Source organism: Strix aluco, chromosome 6 (genome assembly GCF_031877795.1).
Source record: "Strix aluco isolate bStrAlu1 chromosome 6, bStrAlu1.hap1, whole genome shotgun sequence".
Classification (NCBI taxonomy): Eukaryota; Metazoa; Chordata; class Aves; order Strigiformes; family Strigidae; genus Strix; species Strix aluco.
Window position 1 is genome coordinate 12,538,380 of NC_133936.1, and position 23,994 is coordinate 12,562,373.

General features: G+C 39.1%; 1 protein-coding gene across 5 annotated transcripts in view; it reads left to right on the forward strand.

The window, feature by feature from the left end:
• Window positions 1-23,994, forward strand: part of MYLK (myosin light chain kinase) — a 218,425-nt gene that overhangs the window by 13,880 nt on the left and 180,551 nt on the right. For 2 of the 5 annotated variants that reach the window (XM_074828716.1, XM_074828721.1), the window contains exon 2: window positions 12,395-12,496. The exons of 2 other annotated variants lie outside the window; for them this stretch is intronic. The gene's annotated coding sequence lies outside the window, so the exon portion shown is untranslated. The remainder of the gene's footprint in view (window positions 1-12,394; window positions 12,497-23,994) is intronic. One more of the 5 variants, XM_074828718.1, reaches the window with a different exon arrangement.

The following is a 23,994-nucleotide window of genomic DNA, read 5'->3' on the forward strand; positions in this document are numbered from 1 at the left end:
CAAAGTTGTCTTATCCTAACTAAAATCAGTTTAGGAGTTTACAGACTAAAACTTGTGGGTGAATACACTTGCATTACCTGTAATGTAGGCTTAGTTTAGATTTAGCTTAATGAAAAAGGAGAAAAAGTACAAGAAAAAAAATACGAAAAGCCACTTAAGTGAAGTGTACCCACAAGAATGTTTAGGTATTATCAAATATTTAAGTTCTTACCTTTAAACTGCATGCTTCATATGCGGAATTTCTGGAGCTCATTGGAGAACTATTTTTGGGTGAATTTTTTAGCCCAATTCTCTGAGTCTCTAATGTAAGACTTTGCCCTGTACTTGCATTAATATTAGTTCTGCTGGCTCAGCTGGATTAATTAGCTCAAAAATATGTAATTAATTTAGTGGTAAGCTAAAATACTAATTTCTTCCACAATGAGACACTTGGTGTAAAAACAGTTTTCAGAGGTTAATTGCCTTCTCATGCATAGCTATTCCACCCTATCTGCAGACAAAAAAGAATTTTAGATTCTTATAAACTGAAAATGAAGCTATTACTAGCTACCTTTGGAGGTTTGTAGCCTGAAAAATAAATAAATAAGATTAAAAATCACCCTTTAAACTTATTACCTGGACTCCCTGTACCTTGCCCCTTCCAGATGACAAAAGTTACTCACTCTTTCCCATCTTCAAATGAGAGAACCTGAACATGCTTTATAGGAAAACACTCTGCAAAGTTTCCAGGCTTACAGGAGACAGAAAGACTTCTGGAAACTAAAAAAAATGAGCTTACTAGAAAAATAAAAAGCTTTGAACTGTTTGACAAATATTGAATCTCAACTTGTGAAAATAAAACCCGAGTTTAGGTTCAGTGTCAGGATTTGATGCTGTTGTTTTGAACAGTTCTGGTTAACTTAAATTCAGAACAAGGGCTGACTGCTCCCTTTTATATTATGGAGTTACGTAGTACAACAATTAACTTTGAGTTGCGTTATGCCAGCTGCTGTGCAAACAGTGAGGAAGACCTTGTCACTGCCCCCAAAGAGTTTTGTCCAAGATAATGAACAGCTGCTTACTTCCAGTGCAGTGATATTTATTTATTTATGTATCTATTTATATGGAGAAACTGATGAAACTGAATAGTTGTGATTTGTTTGTTTCTTTAATCTAGGGGGATTTGCTGTGCTTCTGCTTTTACTCCCTGCTTTTCAGAACTGTGTGTCTTTTCATTGGTCTTATATTTTAACAACACAAGTTATTGAGTATGTTATATCTCCTAGAAAACCATCTGTTTTTTCATTTGAGAAAGAAAGATAGATCAAAATTGCATGCAACATTTTTTTTCCTGATTTGTTACCTTTTCTCATGCTTTAGAAGAAAGGCATTCTCAAATTCAGATTTCTATAGCTTCAGTTTCCAGCCCCTGGGTTTTGGTATGTCTTTCTCTGAGATAACTTTAGCATCTGGAACTGCTAGTCTCCCTCTGAAAGTACTTCTGCTCTGTGTGATAAGAAACCTTGTAACCATCTTAAACTGAACTTTGTACATATTTTTGGCTACAATAAACATATATGTATATATTTATATTTTTTAATATATTTTCCCATCTCCAAATCATTGTCATGCCCTATTTAATTATCTCCAGACTTTTTCAAACTCTTTTAAGGGTTTATATAGATAACTTTACTGTCAAGGCAGAAGTCTGTGACTCTTCCTGGCTCATGTGTGAGAGGACTTGTCTACCATGTCACTGAAGCAAATACATTTTCCATTATGTGTGTGTATGTCAAACTGAGAGGCCTTGCTTGCACTTTGAGTTCTCTGAAACAGTAAATTTAAACCCAAACGCTGGGGAAAAAAATGCTAATGCTGTATGTTTTTTTAAAGAAAAAAAGGAAAAAAAAACAAAGGAGAGAAAGAACTAACTAGGCTCTGGGGATTGATCTTGACTGTGCCTTATTACCACAGCTTTATCCTTTCCAATTCTTAAAGATGCTGTCAGTTATTGAACTCTGATGACCTGATTAATGCATTGGAGGGATGCCTATAGATTGTGGTATTGATATTGTTTCCAGATGGTTTCCTGGCAGGCAGATTGGCAACAAGATGTCATCTTTGCGGTGATGAGGGGGAATAGTGTGGAGATTGATATTTTTTTTTTTTTTTTTTTTTTTTTATGGAGCTTGTCTCAGCAAATAAATACCAGTCATTGGGTCAGTCGCTCTGAAAAACAGTAGCCTTGTGGTAAGCTGAATTCTGTAGATTTATTGGAGTCTATAGAGTAATACAGGAAAAGGATATGATATCTATATTGCTTGTAGAGACTTAAAAGCCCTGTAATACCTGCTGCTCCTTCAGTCAGCGGGAAGCTGCCTTTTGAAGCTGCATGTATCCCGTGCATGTGGAATCTATGGGATAATCTGAGACATGTTTCTTGGGGCAAATACTGGATTTCACAGGACTTAATTCAGAGACTTGAGTTCAGTCAATGCAGCAGGCAGCAGCTGTTAGAAATTCTTGAGACACCACTGTTTAGTAATTGCCTTCCTGTATTTTGTGCTTCACCCAGGTAGCACTGATCAGTCTCAATACAGGTGTGAAAGGGTTATAAATGAGTTGCTGACAGTATCCAGTGGGTCACAATAAATGCCTGAACTGTCCCTTCTAACCCTCCTCCCTCTGTCTTTTTGTGACAACAGTGTAGTGTCCTATGCACTTTTCTGTGCTGCCAAGAAATAGTTTCTTTTTAGTGACACCCGTTTTGTTTGCACAATGGCCACATGTACAGCTGGTTCCATTTAACCCATGAGACTGAAATGGTTTGTGAAGTGGCTTCTTATTTTTATTTTTAAAGCAAAGATTAACCTCTAATCTCCTTTTCCTTACAAGGGGATTTCTTTTATATATCAATATATAAAGTGAAGACTTGTTAGGCAGAAGAATCAGCTGGGAGACTGGGACTGTCACAATACAGTTCCTCCTTTGGATCTTAGTTTCTGCTCCTAGAAGAATGTTTCATTTCTCTGAAGGGAAAGGAGCTGGATTCAGTGGGAAGTCCCTATCCTAATAAACTGAAAATTAGCTTATTTTCTTGGGGGGATTTACAAGCTGTGCTGTTTCACTGACACTAACTCATTTTAAAACCAGTTCAGCTGTGTCTGGGTGAATTGTCCTCTGTGCAAAGAGTAGTGTACATGCATATCGTGCATCATAATTTATGAATGAGATGGAAAATTCTCTGGATTTTTTTCTTCTACATTCATTGCATTACTGTTTCACACCACATCCACAGAAATGCATGATTCTACCTATGGACATGCTAGGACACAGTTTTCTTCCTTTCTTATCTGTGATCTCTTTTAATGTCAGGAGAGATCAAGATGGAACGAGATGATGTGTTTTGCTGACTTCAGGACCCCGCATGCCCCCAGTGGCTTGCACAGAAAGTGCTTTCTTGGAAGGTGGATGCTGTAGCTCTGAACTGTTATTGCACGTTTTAACATATAACCTAGGGACACCATTGTACTGTTGGACTTTTAGCACTAGAAGAGAGGGAGATAATAAACTGCTATAGGAATAAAAGCCTTGGACAGAGTTTCAAACTTTAATAACAGTTTTTGTTGCAAGGAAGCTCTGAAATTACAGTGGTTCTGAGCCAGGCCATGCTATAAATCTGGGAAGTTAGAGACAACTTGCTAGTAATGTTCTCTAAGATTTCTTACAGAAAATGTGGTTCTTATTGCAATGCCTCCTCATTCCAAGAGGACTGGCAGCTGGTTCTACTACTGCTTGTGCCAACAAGGCTGTAACTCTGTGTTTCTCTTAATCATCAAATTAATTTTCTTCTAGACCATGAAATAGAGGCTTCCATTTAGACACAGGTTTAAAGGTGGGTTTAAACTTGCTACAGCTTCTAGCTTGGTAGTGTGCAGTGTAACAGGGAGAGGCTCATGCTTTTGGCAAAGTTTCACTTATCTACTTCACTTAAATTCAGTTTGTGGCCTGTCCTTGATCAGCTTCACTACTGAGTCCTACCTGCTTCTGTCTACAGCCAGGCCAGTAAAAATGCCATAGGAATTTGAAACGATGCATGCAAGACACAAAAGAAGGCGGCCAACTTCTTCTGCCATAGTTCTAAACCAACTAAATCCCTAATCAGTGATTTGTGTCTTGTGTATATCTGGCCAAATGTTCCCATGCAGTAATTAATGGCAACTGTCTGGTGAGCAATCTCTAGTTGAAGAATCACTAAAGCTTTCTGTGAGAAAGCTTTCGAGGAAAACCAGTGTTCCAAATTCATTTCACCACTGGTTGTCTTCTGAGGACCCACAGCAGCCTGAAGAATACAGAAGCAACCAAAGTCTTGCTCTAGCCCGGGTTACAAAATCAAATTAATGTGGAGAGAAAATACATATCAATGTCACTGGCTTGTGTCTTCCATAGGAGAAGAAATTACTCCAAAATGGATTCATTGCTACAGATGATTGAGGGGGGAGGGAGCATCTTGGCTTAGTCTGCCTAAACCAAGGAAATCTGAAATAGAGATTTATGTTCCCAGCTTAATTCTTAAAGTTGTGGGCAGGGAGGGAGAAAGGGAAGTGTATTCAGTGGTATGAGGCTAAAGGCAAATTGCCCAGATCTGCCCTCAGAAATGTAAGCACAACTTTCAGTAATTTCAGAGGGAACTGCACGACATAATGAAAGGATAACATGGTAGACAGAAGTATCCAACTCCAGTACTATCCTTGAAGGGAATGAGACCCTCCAGGGGGGCCTGTCCAGCCTTATTTATGATAGCTGTGCCATACAATCTCTTTCATACTCTGATCTTTAAGTGGAATTAGGCTTCTTTCTTTAGTTAGTGTGAAGCTGCTCTTCTGCCATATTGGGAGCATTCTTCTGATTTCTAAACTAAATATATTAACTGTTATTTTGTACCCATGACTTTTATGTCTCTGGTTATACCAGCCCCTTATTACTCAGAGTTGTTTTATTTAAGTATTTTTCTGTTTGATTTTGTTTGTTTGATGTCTGTTAACAGTATACTATCAAGAGTGGGGCTAAAACCCAGCAAAGGGATGTTTACAGTGAGAAACAAAATGAACCAGTAGGGTAACCGAAGTTAACCCCATTAGGTTGCAAAACTGCAGCTTTGGGTGTAGAACTGTTCCTCTCCAAAGGTGCAGCTGACCTCTTGCTGTGCTCCTCTGCCATCTGTGCAGGAAGAGGTTGGAGGCACTGATGGCTTTATGCACAGGGTCCCTGGAAATGTCCTGGTCTTACCCACTGAAAGGTGATCTGTGGCAAGAAATTAAATTAACACAGTACTTCCTACTTCCTCATTTTATAAACCAACTTTTAAGTCCCTGAACGTCAGCAGTGCATTTAGTCTTTCAATGGCAAGAGATGGTGATGCAGAGTAGTAGCTGCCAGAGATGACTTAGGAAGAATGGTGAGTTTGAGAACGTGAGGGGTAACACAAAGTAACACTTTATTTTGTGCCAAGCCTAGTAGTTCCTACAAATAAATAAACATAAAGATTAAAAATTTCCCTGTTAGTACACTAGGGATGAAGCTGGAATGTGTATTATTTGGTCTCTACCTTTTTTGCTTTGTGTAGGTAACATTTATGTTCTGCTGAACTTCAGTGAAATTTAGCATAAAGTATCTGAGGTGTTCTCTGAAAAATGTATTCTTTGTGAACTTTGTTGCTTTTGTCATGCATTTGTCGTGACTCCAGGGAGGCAATGCTGCATTTGGGAGCAGCAAGCTTACCTGCCTTTGCTGTGGTGGTTCTGGGTACGAGCTGAAATAGAATGGCAAGTTCTTGATCTGTGTGGAGATAGGAAAAAAGGCTGCTGTTCCATGGTTAGATGCATGGAAAAAATGTGAATTTGATTACTTTTTTGGATTGAAGGACTTGAACATATAAGGTTTGTTTAGGTGTCCTCTGTTGGCCATATCTCGAACTTGTTCCTCAGTAAACCAGAATAAGCTGTGTAAGTATCATGGAAAATATCACTTAAAATCCATTACTAAAATGTGCCATGTTTTACAGCTCACAAAAGCTGTTAGGTGGTATATTATGATAAGAGTAAAGAAAACATAAATTTGCAGTAGCAGTGACATGAAAGAAACTGGTTTGCTATGAGGTTCCTAAGGGTCCTTCTTATTGCCATGTGAAATAGTAACTGAGCACCAGTGAGTATTGCTTGTGAATTGTGCTGCTCCTGCCTCCGTCAGACAGCTTGCTCAACAAAAGCCTAGAAATAATGCAGTTAAATATATAAAGGGGGAATATTTGAGTTGTATGCTTTCTTCCAGTTTCACCTTTTTCTTAAAGCGTGGACAGACATACAGTTGCTTTGTTCCAGTGGAAGTCATAAGGAGGTTTTGATTTTCCTTGTGAAGCTCATTTGGATAGTTAATCACAATTGCCTTTGTATTTACACCAGTTCACCTTGGGAACTCTGAGAGCCATGGCATGTCTTAGGCTACCATGTTGCCATATCTTCTGCTTCCTCAGCCAACTCAGAATATCAAAGATAGTAAGTGAATAAAATAAAATTGTTTTATAACTCTTATTCTCCTCTTCACAAAACTCTCATGCAAGCTAAGACTCCTCCTCCTCCCACACTGGAAAGTACCAGAAACTTCCCTTAAAAATGTTATTCTTGTAGCCTTGCTTTAAATTACAGTTATGGGCAGTATTATAAAAACTCAAAGGTTAAATAATGTTTGGCTCATATCTACTTAGGTAGAGGATTATAACATGCATTTCACTTACTACTGCAGAGGCTATAGCATTTGCTTAGTTTACAAAAGCACTGCTATGGGTCTTGCCTGTGCACCAGATTTGGATGCAGTGAGGGTAAACCCAATTTGCCCTCTTTCATTTGCATAAAGTAACCTTGAAGCTTCCCAGCTCCCCTCCTGTTCTCTGTTCCCCAAAAGTATTCTAGTATTTGGAATTTGTAAACACAGGATTTGGGATTCCATATGCATCTGGAACTGATAAACTGTTGGTATTACAGAGATGTAACCCTTTATACCTCTAACCTAGGAATTCTCTAGAGAGAACTCACAGGCACATTGGATGTAGATGCAGGCAGATTCCTAGCAGCTAAAACCAAAATGAAAAAGTTGCTGTTGAATGGGTGGAATTTTCATTGAAAACTATGTTACTTAGGAAGGGGGGAAATAAAAACTGTAAAATCTGTTTGGCAATAAATACAGCCATAATATGTTTGAGCTAGGAACTGAAGAGATGAGTCAAACAAAACTTGTCAGATGGCATTAGTGGGGGAGAGAACCTTTTGGAAGAGACAGGATAGTGAAGACAAAAAAAAAATCCAAACCAACCCAAACGAAAACCTCACCCCTAACAGAATCTTGGATTAGTTGAGGTTCAGTGAATGGCTTTGTTGAAAATGCAAGAAAAGAATTTAAATAGAGAAGGCCTGATAAGGTGCAGGGCATCACAGATCTGTTTCCATAGTGACATTGTTCAAACAGAGGCTTAAAGGAACATGAATACGGTTGCAGCTGAACTCTATAGAAGATACCAATCTTCCAGTGGGGATAGTGGCTGTTGGTTGTTTGATGTTTTTCCCTATTAGTTGGATTTGGGAAAAAGGTGGTGAGGGGAAAACAAGGGCTTAGACAAATAATAGGTTTGACAGACTACTGCTGCCTTCCAGCTCCTGCTTTCTGCATTTTACATGCCATCTCCACTCATTTTTACTTTGACTATTGTAATTGTTAAAAACTGCATTCAAGTGTTTTTTAGAAAAAGAAATGGACACCTCCACCCCCTACTCACCAATACTGAAGCAAACACAACTTTATACCAGTGTGGGATTCAAATATGCATGTTCCTTCATGTCTGTGTTTATTCTCCTTTGATAAAAAGGTGCAACTGAACCATTTACACTCAGTGTGAGTGTAGCACGCATACATTTAGTATTTCATGTCACCCACTGTCCTAATCATCCTTTATCCATTGGGAAATTCACCAGGCATCACCTTCTTTTCATAACTGATGCTTTTCTCTTTGAAAAGAGGACTCAAGGTCTGGCTAGAAAAAAGCTGTTTCATGTTACAAATACTGTGGTGTTGGAGTTCTTCCTTCCATTTTTGTTCCCAAAATTGCCATTCTGCAGATTTTTCTTACCTAAGTATACTCTGAAAATAAGCACAAAACCCTTAAGTTATAGCTGTATAGAATATAGTTTAAGATTAAAAGCATACCAGTCACATGTCTGTCTAAATTATGATACATTTAAAAAAAAAAAAAAACCACAAAACAACCCAAACTTTATTTAAATAGAACTGGAGCAGTTCTTGGACTTGAACTTTTTAGTACAGGCTGAATAAGCAACCTAATAAGAAGATAATTTATGTAGGAAGAGGGTAGAAAAAACTCTTTGTGCTTCTTTAGCAGCTTGACTTCAACGCATAAAAGACTGGGGCAGTATGGAAATGCTGATTTTTATGAGAATGGCCAAGTTTAGACAACTCTCAGCTATGAACAGCTTTGTATTTTGTACTGATCAGCTGGTGCTTATCATTACTGTGACTATTCTTCTCAAAGTGTTTGAGACCATATGGAGTCATTGGAGTTGCACCCAATCTGGATCTGATCATTAGCCTGTTTTCATCTAAGAACACAGGTAGTTTGCATTGGAAACATTATGTACTCATTGAATCCATTGACCTTTAGAGTTAGAGAGAATTACCTAGGGAAGAGTTTTGGCTTCAGTGAGGTAAACAGATTAATTTTTTTCCCCAAATTGATGTTGGCCCCTCAAAAATACCTTTAAAGTAACTTGAATGCATATTGCAAAATACTAATTTTCTGTATGTTGATTCAATAGCTGCTTTAGGAAGACATAGCCCAAAGGTGCTCAGAGGCAGAGGGAAGAAAAGCAAACTGTAAAAGTGCAGTGTCTTGGCATGACCATGCTAACTTTAAACATACTATTCTAGTTAGACTGTGTATTTGTTTTGGTTAAGGAAACAGGCTAGTACAAATCTCCTGTAATAGCATAAATGTGAGTATCTAACAGACAATAAACTTGGAAGACAATTTAAAAATGGATGTTTCTGCAGAAACTATTTCTATTTTGTAATGAAATCAGTTTTTACATATTTCATGGGGAGGTGGAGGGTGTCTCTCAATCATACCCCCTCGGAATGCCAACAGAGCAGATAACACTCATTAAATTCTTCCCCTTTTGCACCCCTACCTGAAGGGGAAAAAAACTTACATTGAAACTTCTTATTTCACTTCTTGGGAGGGATAGAGAGCTGGGAATCACAGACACCAGGGCAAACGTTATTGTTCTTTAAATAGTGTGGAAGAAAAAAGGTCACTTTTAACTGAACTCTGATTTTAATGAAAGATGCTGGTTTAGACTGTGCTATTTATTATAAAATTCTGTAAACCAGTGGGAAACTGAAAGTTGGACTCTTCAGTCTCACTCTGTCCTTTCCAAAGAGATTTCATTAAGTGTCTCCTACTCTAGTGGGAGATTTTCAAAGATATATATAGTCTTACTACTGAACTGTCAATCAAATAGCAGCCTACAATTACTTGAAGGGGAGTTACAAAGATGAAACAGCGAAGCTTTTCTCAGTAGTGGCAGATGGAAAAATGAGGGGCAGTGTCCCCAAGTTGCAGCTTGAGTGGTTCCCGTTGAAGTTTAGGAGGGTACTGCAGCACTGAAATTGGTTAACCAGAAATGTTGTGGCACCTCTGTTTGTGGAGGTATTCAAGGCTTGTCTAGACAAAACCACAGCTGATCTGATCAGGTGTTGATGGTAGTTCTGCTTCAAGTGGGATGTTGGGTTAGGGATGTGTAGATATCCTATCCAGCTAACATTTCTGGGACTCTGCCATTGTTATCAGTTTATTAGTTTTCCTTCCTTCATCCTCATGCCTGGGTAAGATAAAGACCTCCTACAGCATCTCCCAAAACTGGTGAAGTCTCAGTCTGTTTGGGGTCCTGGTTCATGGTTTATAAATTTGGACAGCTCATTCGAGTTAGAGTTTACGAAGCTGTCATCCCTATTTTGAACTTTCCTGGATCTCAGCAAACAAGGGTACGTTTTGATTATATTTTCATTTGTGTGTTTTTTTCTGATGTGACGAACAATCTCTGTTTACTATTGTTCATGGAATCATAATGTCCTATATCTCTTAATCTACTGCTATGTTCTGTGAGCCTAACAATGCATGTTCTTAAAAGTCCACATGGTAGCTGTAGAAAATCTGCCTAGCTGTTTGGAGTATAAAAGCCCCATGCTCCTGGCCCCATGCTCCTGGCTCCAAAGGTTGTGAAATCACATATTTTTAAAAGCAGTAATCTCATTCAGTGTTGTGTTCCTCACCACAGCACATCTTTTTCTTGGAAGTCCTTTTTTAGAAGGAATATAGTTGCATTTGAACTTTCTGCCTGCGTTGTAGAGCTTCTGCAACAATTTGCTTCTATAATAACTGGGTAGTTTCTCTTTTGAACATGAAAGGAGCATTATGTTTTTGATGGGAGTCAAAAGTAGTATAACTCAGGTTCTCTCTCTGGAGCTTGCATTAAGTGCTTTGTTAATGTCAGTTTGGCTTTCTGCAGGCAAACACTTATCTGTGAAGAAAATACATGTTGAATCGTATAATTACACCTCTAATCTATTATGAAAGTTTGTTACTAAATGAATAATGCCAGAAATAAATCATATGATGGTTTAGGTTAGCTTCCTGTACAGCTAGAATCACAGAATTTCCTAATCTATCTGAGCAGACTTTCTGTCACAAGTTCTATAGCTGGGGTTTGTTGCACTCCATGCCAGGAAGGGTCCCTGACATGACCCTTGTTTTGACAGTTTACTTACGCATGTGCAGACATCTCCACTGACAGTGCGATTCACTGAAGGTGCCTCCTGTATCTTTTGGCAATTGGAGAAACGTACTGGAAAGCTGAGCGTGACAAGTGCATTGTGGTATGCTTGTTTTAAGGCTGATCACTCGTTCCATAAGAATGGGATGCCTTTTACCTTTAAATAATCCTTAATACTTTTGAATCAAGTTACACTGAATACAAATATTTATTTTTAAAATCCAAAATGGGTAATACTGTTAGAAAGATTTTTATAAAGACACAGGTGACAAAGCTGAGAAAATCATACCTACCTGCCAGATCAAGTCTTCTCTAATGAACAGGAAAGGAATGTTGCACTATGATGCTGACAGTGCAGTTGTCCAATGTATATCCATGCAGGAGAAACTTGGTTTGATGTAGCTTGTGGGTTTTATCTCTGTCTTGTCTGGGATTTCTTTGAGGATGGCAGATCATCTGATAGTCCAGTAGGAGGTAATTTTGTTTCTCCTTACTAGTATGTGGACAGTTTCTACCTCTTTGGATGTGCTGTTGTCACTTTGTTAGGCCAGGTGCAGTCATCTAAATTTTACTATCCTATTATCAAATTATTAACTCACTGTGTGGTAGGATGTTCTATCTATCCTGAGTAATGCAGAAAATATATTTCAGATTAGCACAACAACTGACTGCTGAATCATACACAAAGATAGGCTTGGATTAGTTAGTGAAGCATGCTACCAGCTTTTACTTGAGATTAGACATGATTTTGGCATGATGGACCTACGTCCACACTCTATCTTCTCCTTAACAAAGAATTTAAGGAATACTGTGACATTAATCTAGAATGTATTTCTAAGAAAGCAAGTAGGCAGGGACCTTTGAAAAGTTGCATCTTGGAACAGAGGAAGGTATTCAAACTTCAAATTTTGGTCCTTTTGGATGTAATGGGATTTTATTTTCAGTCCTGATCCAGCTCCCCCTGTGCTTGAGTGAATGCTAGAGTTAGTAAAAGGGAAGGGTAAGAATACAAGAAGGCAGGGGATGGGGGAGGATGGGGCAGGAAGAAGGTGGTGAAGCTGATGCTTAAGTTGTGGATCCAAGATCCATCTAGACTGAAGATTAGAGATGTGTTCATGTGCTGTACAAGTACTAACAGACACAGCTCCTGGGCTAAGGAGTTTCCACTTAAAAACACAGAGGTTCCATCCTTTTTACAAGCAAAGAGATGAGGATCTCTGTCCTGGAAAGATGAAGCCCCTTGACAAAGGTCACTGTTGTTCCCCCTTCTCACACAAACTGACAGTGACTCAACTCCTGTGTTCTGAGTCCAGGGCATTACTGCCAAGCCATGCTTTTCTTTTCCCTTGTGTTTTCTAACAGTCTAGTCAACAAAACAAAGTTGGTTACCAGGGTGCTGGCAGAGACCTTCCGTGTGCTATGGAGGGAGCGTGTGTGCCTATTCTATTCCTAGGATAAAACTATAGTTCTGCTTTCCAAGAGCCTTTGCAAATAATTTTCTCTCACTTGTTATCCAGGCAAGCAGTATTCAACCTGTGGATTTGGTATCTTAGAAGTGTCCTGAGCCAGTTGTTTTGGAAGCCAGTGTTGCACGCACAGAACCGGGAAGCTCTCAGTGGGTGAGAAAAAACCAACCTTTTCCAAGTACCCTTTGACGTATATACTGAATGATTATTTGTTTTTTAAGAGTGGGAGAGTTTGTCTGAGTTAATGTTGAAGAACTAGTGAATTAGGAGCTTTCTTCTACTTCCAAAGGAATCTATATTAGTTTTGCTTGTTCTGGTTGTTCAAAATGAGAAAATGACTTAAAGTCATGTAGTGAGGGAGAAAATCATTAAAGAAAATGAATAATCTTGCAGAGGAAGTGTCCCACTATGAAACCTGACACCAGTGGGTTGTTTTTTTTCTTTTGTGGGGGGGGTATATTTATGTTCTCCCCTCCCATCCTTAGTCACCCCTCTATTTCTAAGTGATATGGAAAATGTTGGTGCCAAAAAATAGCTAGATGAAATATTGATAAATGTGGGAATCGCTTGCTTAGAACAGAGGCAAATTAGAAGGCAGCTGGTTTTCATCTTTTCTGTTAACTTGGGAGGTGGGTGGGTGGGTGTGAAAAATTGAGGCTACTGATTTATGTCCCCATATCATGCTCTTGGAGGAGGGGAAAAAGCAAGAGTGCTGAGAGCAAGAATCGAGCACACAGCATTTCTTCATGCTTCTTTCTATTCATTATAGATTGCCTTTTAAGAAATGGAGGGAATGGTTTTTGCAGCTTTTTGTCTCTGCTCTATGTCAAATGTCATAAGTGCTAGGGATGATATGAGACTAATTCATGGTATGCTTTATTCCCAAAACAACCTTCTACTTGAAAAACTTTATTGAAGTGGAATGAGTGTTCCCCTATGTTTACAGCATTGGGGAGATGTCGTGGTGTGCATGGTGTCTGGGTTAATTCTAGACTATCAGAAAGGTATTGTAGTAACAAGTACAACTGAGGATTTGAGAATCCCCATGCAATATGTTAATGGAGAATGTAATTTAATTCTTATGTAGAGCAAGTGGTTTTGGCATTACTGTGGAGAGTTTTTTCAAACTGTCAGTTCCAGGGCTAAATAACAAAGTTAGGAGTTATAATGCAGAATAAACCAAAAACATTTATTCTGGTAATTTCAAGACTTGTATCTGTAGCTCTGACTATAACTCAGAAAAGCTTGATAGAACTGAGAAGGCTTCAGAGATGGGCAGAAAAATCGGAGGTATGGAATGACATCCTTAGGACCAGAGAGTAAACTAGAACTCTTTAGTTTGGAAAAAATCTTGGTTGGAGGCCAAGAGTGTCGTAAAACTAAAAGTGGTGTGAAGAAGGTGAACAAGGAATAATCAGTCATAGCATCATTTGAATAAAAGGAAAACTCAGAAAAACTCAGACAACAAGCTTAAAACAAGTCTTTTTTTTTTTTTTTTTCTTTGTTTTATACAAGGCACGTGCAATTGATTGTGGAACTCGCAGCAATAAAATGTCAAGAAAGCCAAAATGGGTTCAGGAAAAGGTTAAATTCATAGAGGTTAAACTTGGGGACTATGAAACATGATGGTCTGACTTCGTAAGTCCATAAACTGCTGATTGCCAGAAGCCAGGAGGGTGTATTTGGAAAAGAATTGCTGTAAGCTTATTCTGGCTTTATGTGTTCTTTCCCAAGGCAAGTGCTACTGATGGTCACTGGAGATAGGATATGCATAAGAATGAGACGTTGGGGCATTTTTATGGCTTGCTTTCCAACATCTCTAGCTGTCTGACTCCATTTACAGATATGATACTTTGGTAATGCTCCACTTAATGATCAACCTACATTCTTACGTTTATTCTGTACTCCTCTGTTCAGGCATCAAGGCATACAGTAGCCCTGTCTGCCAGAGCATCATCCAGGAACTTCTCAGAGTTACCTATTCAGTGTGACTCCATGAATTTCATGAGAGTGATGGCTTTGTGAGGTGCTGATCCTAATTCTGTTTTGTCTCTTTTGCAGCATCTATACACTCCAGCTTCACTTGCTGTTGCTTTAATCATCTTGGAAGCCTTTTCCACTTCTATTTATTGAAGTTATTTACTGTTGTTATCTAGGTAATTTAGCTGTTGCTTTCCTAGTTGGGACCCGTACTCCTTTTCAGTCGCTAACCTTTCTGTTTGTCCACTTTCGGTTTTAAGTATTCCTCCCTTGAAATAATAGGTGGGGGGAATTTCCTGCTTTTGTCGTGGAAGGGGTGGAATGTGGTGCTCTGGTTCATGTTTGTGAATTTGAAGGAAGTGATACTGTAAGCTGTTAGTTCTGTAAAGCTCCTTTGACAAGTGACAGACAATTGTATTTCACATGGGCAAAATGCATGTGAGATTTTGTTGTTCTGGATTTTGCTTGTTTAATCCTGTAACTGCCATGACTGAATTCCAGGTCAATGCTGGTGTCACATCAGCAGTGTGTGAGCCAGTGCAGTGAAGCTGCAGGGGCACACTGGTTCGTTAACCTCTGTACTGGTGTGTTCAGAAAGTGTGTATATTTTTGCTGCTGTCCCAGAGACTGGGAGTGGGAACTTGGAAGTTTCCCACTGCAATCAATAGGAAACCAGCAAGTACTTAGGAATGAGAATTGCTTTCCTTTCTGGTATCTGGCCCACTGCCTATTTTTGTGGTTTCTGTAATATTCCAGCTTTCACACTCCTCTGGGCGTGCAGAGGTGACTGCTTTCTTCCCTGGCCATGCATATTACTAGACAAGCCATCTTCAGAGAGCTGAGGAAATTTTTGCTCCTTCCTAAAAAGGATGTCGTTGAAAAATGGTGTCCTGAGGAAAACAAAAGAACTGTGGCTTAAACACAGGACTTTTAGACCAATGAGGCAGGCTTCCTTAAAAAGGACTAGCTAAAGTTTGGGGGCTAGACAGATACCACAGTCATACTCTATTTTCTATGACCAGAAGTTTTCAAACTAACTTTCTAGCTTTTGTAGTTGTGAAAAAACCTTTTAAAGAGTGCAGTAACTGCTGCAGCCATAGCCACCTGAGTTGGCAGGCAGCCTGAAACAATAAGCCTTGAGGTGTGAATTCCTCTCATTCATTCAATGGATGGCTAATTCAAATGGCATTGATACAACTTCAAAGGTGAACATTAACTGTTTCAATGTGCATCAAAGCATCTAGAAAAATGGAAGGGTATGTAATGAAGGTGAGTAGTATTGTGTTGGGCAGCCTTTTAACAGCACAGGGTGAGCTAAACACTTGGCTTCTGAGTATCTGTGCAGCCCAAGTCTGGTCAATTAAAGAAACATTAGCTATAGATGAGTAGCAGTAAACAACGGAAAGTATGAAGTGAATAAAGAGAAAGGGGAAAATAGACCTTTGTCATAACATTTTAACTGGAGTTAGTCATGTATTTGCCTGCTGGCAATCTCATGCTCACCGAATTCTTTGACACCATTGGCATGCAAAAAGATTTGCCTACTTGCTGGATTTTGAGTTGTTGCCTATCTAGTCTGAAGGAGGAGAGACCAAGTATGCTTCCTACCTGATAAATAGAAGTTTGAGATAGGTGCATGCTGTATTTTGTCGCTGACAGAAGTAGAGTAATTTCTATTTTTCATTTAGCACAAAATGATTAGTTTGAGAGGGAGAATGCTGTTGCTGTGTAGTCTGGCTCAGGAGGAACTGGCATTCCCTTTAAAAATGGTTTTGTACTCATCTGAGTTAGAGAACATGGAAGAAATTTACTGTATGAGCTTTTATTTTAAGGCAGCTCCAGCTGCTAAATAACCATTCTGAGAGGCTGAGATGCATCTAAAAATCTCCTTTCTCTAGCTCTAATTACAGATTGTTATTGATATTTTTCAAATTGCTCTTATGTTAAAGGACTTCAGTGTCATAGTTTGGGGAGAAGACTGCTAGCCTCAAAGTCTGTAATGAAGTGATATGAAAGTAGAAGAGGGAAGTAGTAAAGCTTTCAAAGACATTCAGTGTAGATATGTTATCCAGGAAGAAGACCTCCTGGATTTGCACGGAAGGAAGTTCTGCAGAAGCCAGGAGCAGATAGACATTGGAAACTGTCAACAATATGGAAATATTCATTTGAATATTTAGAATTAGTTAGAGCAAAATCCTCTTAAGCTGTGTCCTCGCTTTACAGAAGCTTCTTGAAAGCAGATTATCCTTGTCCAAATCCATTTGGACATTAATGACATAGTAGATTTTTGCCAAGAAGCCTGGGAGGTCAAATAGTAGATCTAGTCTAGAATACATTTGCTGGACAAAATGATCTTAATGCTGCTCATTGGGCCTTGAACAGGCCTGCGGTTACCCCAGGAGGCTTGAATCACTTCTGGGTTTGAATTGTCCTGGGTGCCCATTGCTGAGCAGTGGCCTTCAAAAATTATGCTGCAGGTTTTTCCATCCCAGCTCAGTGGGTTTGTTACACATGTCCTATCTTATGTTTAGAAACTCGAAGCCACAGTGAAACAGGCAGTGCAGCTTTCATGTGTATATGTAAAACTGTCATGGCCACCTTAAAATCTGCCTAGTTTCACACTCTGCCTTGAGTCATTGCTTTCCCTGGTGTATCACATGTACTTTCCAAAGGAAGGGGCCAGATGCTGTGCAACTTATTGGAAAGGTTTAAAATCTTTGACCTGTTCTATGTTCCACTTGTTCTGTTTTTCTTAGACTCTCTACAATTGGTAATTCCATTCAGTCTGTCCCATATTCTTGTAATCAATTCCCTCCAAGATCTTTTTCCATTTGGCTGTTCTTGGAGACTTCTGATCTTGTTGCCACAAACTCCTGAACTGGTTCATTTTCATGACATGTAAATGTTATAAAACTTTTTAAGGGTGGCCAGTATTTCTCAACTCTCCATTCATTTTCCAGTGTCGAATCTGATGGCTGCCCGGTCCTTTAAACTGATGCAGTGTCTACTACTGCCCTAAATTGATCCTGCTGACCTTGCACAGCTAAAGCTGTGCGTCCCACCTCAGAGATGGCTGCACTCCAGGGCTGGGTGTATATAAAACTACAATACCTGGAAAGCAGCTTGGGACAAAAAGGACATATGAATGTGTCAAGTATTAATGCCAGTGTTCCTGGAGGCCTTGCTGTCTCCCCAGTAAAACAGGTCCAGGGATTGGCTTTGTTTCCCTGTGGCTGAATTCAGCCAAGATCATTCCTATCCAACTTCTTAAGTGACTTGAAAACACTGAAATGAATTGCTTTAAACCCTAGTAAGTAATTTCTATTACTGAGAAGGATGTATTCACTGCCAGCGTGGTACTGGTGCTGAAAGTGGATTACATTAGCCTTTTGTTTGAAATCAATTGAGTTTACAACTCCACTTCAAAGTCTTTAGAGCTTTAAAATAGAGCCAGCAGAAACTGTTTAACAAGTCAATGCTGCCCTGGGATTTGCATTGTTCTATCTTCAGTTGTGAGAGGGAAAGACTTCATTTTCCTGTACTTTCACTTCACCCAGGGAGAGTGGTGCAGAACAATAAGCAGCCTATTCAGTTTTGCCTTACCACTGGTTTGCTAGGTTTTGCCTAGGTGCAGATGTCTCCCTACACAATGAATTGCAATTCCTGCACACTTTCAGAGTGCTTTCACTTTAAAGCTTGATTTATTGTTAGATTGCACTGTTCTTTTGGATTCTTTCACTTTTCAAAACTTCAGTTATAATGAAGAATCCCTTAAAATGAGTTTATGGAAGAGTGGAGCCTTTTAGACTTCACACATTAACTTCTTATTCCTGTTGTATGAAGGGCAGCATTCTTTCATTGACCCAGGGAAAACAAGAGCATTGGTTTAAAGCGTTGGTGATACCCTACCATTTCAAATTCATAGTTTTCTCAGTCACTGTCTGTGTTCTAGTAAAACTAACAAACCAGGAAGCCTTAGTTTAAACATCAACGGCTTCTTCTGAGATGGGGGGAAGCATTTTGCATAAAATAAGTGCTTCACTTTAACCCCCACACAATGAAAAGACTTGTGTCAATATAAGTAGGCAGTAGGGGAAGCAGAGAGTGAGTGGGTGAGTACCATTGTTTCACTAAATGTTTGTCTTTGCTCTCTCGTTTGTGGCTCAAGCAATGAGGAAACTGAAGCAAGCAGCAAACTCTGGAAATAAAAATCATAGCTGTTTCCTTTTTAGGACTGAGGTAGCTTAATCTCTAGTTTGAGGAGAAAGTGTAGGGACTGGGTTACTCAGAGTCTGTCAAGAATGCGACGGATAATGAAGAGCAATATGCACTCAAATCAAGCCTGACTCCTGATGTGTTGAGCATGCAGATTTTTCTGTGGCTCTGCCACAGACAGTTCCAGATTTCCCCCACCTCTTTTCCCTTAAGGACAGGGAAGAGAGAACAGAGAGACACAGACTCATTATACTCTTCCTGTTAAAAGGCCTTTTAAATGCATTGGGACACTTCCCATGCACTTCACATGCATGAAGTCATGTGGAAGACTGAGGTTCATAGCTGGTGTGTGATTCAAGCAGAGTCTCCCACAGTCTCTGAATACCTGTGGGCTCCTGGGTCCTGACTCGTCTAGGATAAATTAAGGCTGGTTTTGCGCTTTTTTTCTTTGACTAGAAATTACCTCCTTCAGACTAACCTGTATCTTTCCATGAAATGCTTTAGCTGTGACAACAGTGCTGTTTTCTTAAATGGTTTTGCCAGAAAAGCCCTTGTTCATCCCATCCCATTAACGTCCTGTCTTTTTCAGAGGAACGTGAGGAGACCTTGTTTGTCCTGTTCTTACGTGTGGTATCTCTGACACCTAATACAAGGCTCTGCTTTGTTGCACAAATAGAAGCAAAGTTAGAGTAGTCTGGCAGTGTGAAGCACTGAAGTTTTGGAGTGTCCATGGCATTTGCTGCTCAAAACTGTCTTGTTCGTATAGCAAATGGACAGAGTACTGGTGATGGAACCAGACAGATCTTGGTGTGTGTGTGGAAGTGACAGTTAATGGATAAAGCAGTGTTCCTCCCTCTGTAACTGTTGTTTCTATAAAGCATGTATACAGATTTGATTTATCAATGTTTCACAGTACTAGCAAAGACTAAGAGGTTTAAATATCAAGTGAGCAAAGCTTGAATTGGATTTTCTACTATGAACCTTTATGTTATGATTTTTAATGTCTCTGTGTTCTGCAGTGAATAGGATTGATGATAAGACTGGAGGTTGTGAGCAAAGGATACTTATTTTTGCTTTTTTCCTGAAGACTTTTGCAAGGGAAAGGGAGGGGAAGGAAATGTAGTAAACCCAGGCCTTGTGCTTAGATCTTTGAAAAACGTGTTTATATCACAAAATGGCTGTGAATGAACAATAACTGATATTTACAAATAGTTTCTTCTGCTGGAGTGCAATTTGCATCCTGACACAAGCTCTTCATTATAAACATTGTTTTCCCTGTGCTGGTACAGAAGACGCATCAGTGCCTCATGCTGCCAAGCACTGTGGTTTTTCAGAAGGAAGAAAAAGGCTTAATGCTATTTGTTCAACCCAGCCAGAGATCTACTGTTTATAATCTGAAATATCATAAAATGTGTTTTCAATTACCTCGTGCATATTTTTAAAGAATTAAATTTCCATCAAAGGATTTTGTGAGCTGTTTGATCTCACTATGTCTAACGAGCCCAATCTGACTGGAGATAGTTTTGTCTGAACACATACTGCCGAATTGTAACAAATGTGCCCTTTGAGTGTATGTGACTTTAAGAGAAATCAGTCAATTTATTAGTGAGAGAAGAGGATGGTGGGGGGCTAATTTCCAGTGTTAGCTGTGAAATGAGTAGCTAAAGACTTGGAGGTGCGAAGGGACTATGGTATTTTTGTGCTATATGGCTGATTTAAGCTTTTGTTTTCTTCTGTGTTAATCTGGATATAGTATTCCATTTTCCAGACATCTTTAAGTGTGAGACAGAGCCCTACCCTACTGTGAGAACCTGGAAACAAAAGATGTAGTATTTTTTTGTTACTCTGAGAAAAGACTGCTTGTGATGCCATTGTGCTAGGCTCTGTACAAGCACACAGATGCTTTGCAGTGCATTTCAATACATAAACTAAAGATAAAAAGAAGAGAAAGAAAAATGAAATGATTTAATCCAGAAATAGCATCAGATGTTTGAATTCCTAATACTTGACTGTTCTGCCTGCTAGCCCATGTTGTCTTTCCAGTGTCAGGCTCTAAACAGTGTAATGATGGAATTCAGATTTCTGCTGCTCCTGGATGGAGACGGCATTTCCTAAACTAGAAAAGCAAGGCAAAATATTGAGAGTCCACAGTTTTTCTTTCCGTGCCCATACATCTTACGCAAAGAAACGCCTGAAAAAATTAGCTTAGGTCTCAAGAGTGGTAATTAGTCTCGTGGATTAGCATGCTCATGTTGCAGTTTTAGGTTTGTAATTGGCCTGGATATGTCTATAGAATACTGGACTGCTCTGATTAGGCTTACATGAGCTGTAAGAACACCTTTCTATTAAGTAGCTGTTATGTCTCCTTTATCAGTGCAACTATTTAGACGTAATTCTCCTACTGCAGTCAAGCATGTATCATGGCTTTTGATGTCTTTTTCCCATCATCCTTTATTTCTGGGGAATCCTGACATGAAAGCAGAACTTTTCTTATACATCTTGCTTCTTCCCAGCACTTACTGCTTACCTTAAATCCAGGTCTTGTTTTGGTTTGACTGAAGATTGGGTAGCTGTTGATGTTGCTCTTTCTAGGTATTAATTTGCAGTTCTCTTTTAGAAAGCTAGATTTATCTACATTAAACTAATTAATGACAATGCATACTACACCAACTTAAATTAAATTGGGAACACTTATTTATATGTATTTGTGTGGTGGCATTTGATCCATCTTTTGCTGACATTGTAATTGTGACTTAGGAAATGCCTATGATATCACAAATAGATGTCAGGTAGAAAATAAGCAGCACTAGGTGAAGCCTTAAAAAGACAAAGAACCTTTCTATGTAGATGTCATCCATACTAAGGAGAAGGAAAGAGAAAGCCAGACACTCCGTACAGCAACAGCACAGTTGTATCTAAACAGAAAGGGGCCTGTTTTCCCAAAGTTTCCAGCTAGTGATAGTAGAGGCAGTAATGAGATACAGAACTGCTTTCCATCTTACTCTGCCAATTCAGCTCCAACAAAGATGCCAAATAAGTTTCCATTTATGAGCTTTTCAGTAAAAAACAGCTTTAACAAAATCCTTGCTCTTTTTTCTGCTGAAATTGTCTTTCCCAGTTTGTGATATTTGCTACCTGCCTGACTGTCATTAGCATGAAGCAATGGAAGATTTGTATAGATGATATGTATGGAAAGTCCCTAAATCATTCACTAGCTGTTTCTTAGTATTTCTGGAAGGGAAAGTAGCAACATCTCTAGGGATGGTTTTTCTATCAGCTGGGCCTTCACTAATGTGATTAGCAGGCTAAATGCTCCAAATAAATCCATCACTGGCATCAATTGCATCAGAGATGAATTTTGTTCATTTATTAATACATCAGTAAAACCCCAGTATTCATTTCCAAGACTCAGTGGAAATGGATCAAATTCAAAACTTATTTTTATCCACACTGTGGTTCAAATTAGTGTTTCTATACAACATGTACAAAACCATTAATGTCTCCTGACCTTTGCTGCTACTGAAATCTTACTGGAAATTCTGTCATATCAGAAGCACCCTGACTGCAGTCACCATGTTCTGAATCTTGGAGAGTGGTTAATTCTAAGGACTTACTGACACCATGCAAGCCTCAGTGGGACAGAGCATTTTTTTCCTCATTTGTTTCAATATTTGATTTTTAACCAATAACGTAAGGAGCACATATACTAATATGTGCTAATCTGGATCTTCTTGCAAGGCAGACTCATGTTTGTTAAGTCACTTGTTAGATCATGCATATGGGAGCAGAATGTGGGTCACAGAAAATGGGATGTTACATCTGAGAAACTAGCTTTGGAAATGTTTTGGGGCTAGTACTGGATAAACAAGGAAATAAGGACTGTCATTGTGATGCTGTAGGCAAGAAATCTAATTAAGCCCTTACTGAATTGTAGAGAAGGGAAAGAAACATCAAGGAGGAGAGAGGTGGGGATGTTACTTTTTTTCTAACACCACAGAGACCATTATACACTTACCATATCTAATTCTAGTAGCCACAATTCACGAAGGAGGCTGAAATTGGAAAAGATTCAGGAAAGAGATAAAAGAATGATTCACTGTCTGGAAAACTGCCTTGAAGCCAGAGACTAAAGCTCAGTCCATTTAACTTTTCAAAAGGATAAAAATGAGACACTGATTATAATTGTACCTACCTGGACTGGAGGTTACTGATGACAGAATTAGGTAGAATTAGGTAGAATTAGGCCCAGAGGTTGGAATCTGAAGGAGAGTTTCATTCTGACTAGAACTGAGATGCCAAAACGTTTAATGATCTTAAAAAATAATAATATGGCTTTAGAGACATCTTAGGGTGACTGGATGTCTTCTCTAAAGGATCTTAAATAAATGGAGAGATTCTTGTATGATTTCTTTGGGCTGTGTCCCACCAACCTCAGACAAAATGATTGGAATAATCTCTTCTAACTTTGAACTTGGTAGAAGTTCTCAGTTGCCAGTTTGAATTCAGTTCAAACTTCTACTTTGTGGTCCGGTTTATAGTCTGTCTGAAGACCTATTAAGAAGCTAATTAGTGCTTTATTTTTGGAGGACAGGTAGTTGTTATAAAGCATCCTTATAACTGGTGCCAAGGGAAAGCCTCATTAGAGCCTACCTGACTTTGCTAGTTAACTTCTCCATTGTTACTATACTGCTTTAACTCCTGAGTTACAGCAGGCTCTCTTCCTGTAGATCATGTTGAAAGTCTCAGAAGCCAGATGAAGGCTAGAATCTCTGTTTGTACTGTAGCACAGGCATGCTAGGGAAAAACTGGAGTTTACAGCCAACCTTAGGGCACAGGACAGGGACACACTTTTGAGCTTTAATCCCACTTCTGCAGTTTTAAAGAACTCACTTTGGTCAAAAATGTTGTGAGTGAGTAAGCGCAAGTGTGTGTGTCTGCCCAGAACATGCTCAAGTGTGAGATTTGTGTAGAAGCAGGCAAAGCTTGTATTTAGTTTTTTGTGTGAAACAGAAACTTAAGGAAAACTGAATCTTAATGAGGGTGATTTGAGTTTTGTCCACTGTAGCTGTGACCTTTAAAAACAATAATAGTAATTTGGCTGAAGAGACCCACAAAGAGCAGCTGGGTAGTATTAATGTTAGGTGTGTCAGCCACAGGAAGGCCTGCTGTCTCTTTCTGTCAGGGATTTGGGAAAACTGGCAGTCTTTTAAAATGCCTCACTTCTCAGCTCATACTCAAATTTAAACACAAAAGAAGAATAATCTCTCTTTATCCTCAGTCTGTCTGAGAAGTCAGCTACTGATAATGAAAACATGTATGGTATTGGACAAGGAGAACGACTTATTTTAGGACTAATTTACAATCTTTTAAAGAGAATTGCCACTGTATCAGTTACAGGTAAGCCTATAAAACATCTAATTAAGAATGCATTGGTCTGAGAGAAAAAGCTGAGAAGC